Consider the following 1,664-nt stretch of genomic DNA (forward strand, 5'->3'; position numbering starts at 1 on the left):
GGTCATTCACGATTGTCACAGTGAAGGAGAATTTTACCACGCCTTCCTCTCAGCATATTGGTCTCAAGCTACACAAGACCGCGTAAAACATAGCATCATGATGATGAAACACTTTGAACAATCTGAATTTTCCAGTCTTGTCAAATATTTTGAAGACATGTTGCACAAGAATCAGTACTTATCAAACCCATACAGCCCCTCAGAACTCATCCGCATTTGCTTAATCAAACTGCCTGAACACTTACGGCATATTATTTTGGCAGGACGTTGCAAAGATGACATTGAAGCTTTTCAGGGACTGTTACAAGAACTGGAAATTGACACTGACAACCGCGGAACGCGAAAACAGGAGCAAAACAATCACTACAGGGCACATCCGTCACAATTCCGTGACGACAGAAACAATAACTGGACACGACAATTCTATTCTTACAACGTAAATCGTGACCAAAATAGACACCACCCGTATGACAACCGCTGGCAGAGTAGTAATAATTACAGGGAAAGATCACCTCGCCACAGTAATGACTATCACAGAGACAATCAGAGAAACAGACAATATGGGAACCAAAATAATTATTATCAAGGGAGACAGAATAACTTCAGACGCAACGGTCCACCACGCAATTACGATTCCGGGAGAAATTCTCCACCACATGACCGACAAACAAGAAACTATGTCAACTACCGACATAACGACAGACCTGAATTCCATCAGAACTGGCGAGCTTTAAACAGAGCTGGGCCCTCTGGGCAAGGCGAATTTGTGGAAGTTAGGCCTCCTAATCCCAGTAACGGCGCGCGCCAACAAAGAAACAGACAATGACTCACACCGCAGGCAGCCGCGTGCGCCCGCTGGCTCAGAGAAAAATAACATAGACGCTAACCTTGAGAAAAATTCCAATATTCTTTGCCAACGTATACCGCATGACAATTGCATTCAAGTTCAAACTCTGAGTACTAGGAAGAGTAAAGGTTTACACCACATTTCACATGTAAAACCATATATTGAAAGATAATCTGCTTTTTAACTTTGTCTTTGCCATAAAACGTTTCGCTTCACATTTCTAGTATGCTTTGTCAGACTTAAGAAACTGTTACCATGCAACAATGTTTGAAGTTAAATATCCAGTCAAGAACCAAGAGAACTTATTCAAACAGAAATTGCGAATGCATTGTTATTGCGAACAGACGACACAGTGTTGTTATTTATACATTCCTCCTTGTTAGTTGCACGATTACGTAACGAATATTAGGCTTACATACTTAGAACATATACCAGCACTGCTAATGAAATTTTCATGCAACATTTTGGTTTGCTTGAGAGTGGATTCTGGATTTGAGGTGCTTTCAGTGAGATACCAGATGACACAGTGGTTAGTTTATGTGACAGCTACACGATTTTATCACGACGCTGCTAATGCATGACAATTTACAATGTTGCTTTTGCGGTGTATCTGTCTTGTATCTGCACAGTTTTTTCTGAATTCTTCTATAAAGTGAGACATGTTTTAGTGGTGACTTTTGTGCTCTTGCTACAAGGAGACAGCCTTTTCCGTAGGACAACAATACGTTACAGCACAGTAATTTCTTCATCACAACAATAAGCGTAATAACTAAGTTATCTATACGCAAAGCATTTCACTTTTGTGTATCATGAGGTA

Source organism: Schistocerca piceifrons, chromosome 2 (assembly GCF_021461385.2).
Source record: "Schistocerca piceifrons isolate TAMUIC-IGC-003096 chromosome 2, iqSchPice1.1, whole genome shotgun sequence".
Classification (NCBI taxonomy): Eukaryota; Metazoa; Arthropoda; class Insecta; order Orthoptera; family Acrididae; genus Schistocerca; species Schistocerca piceifrons.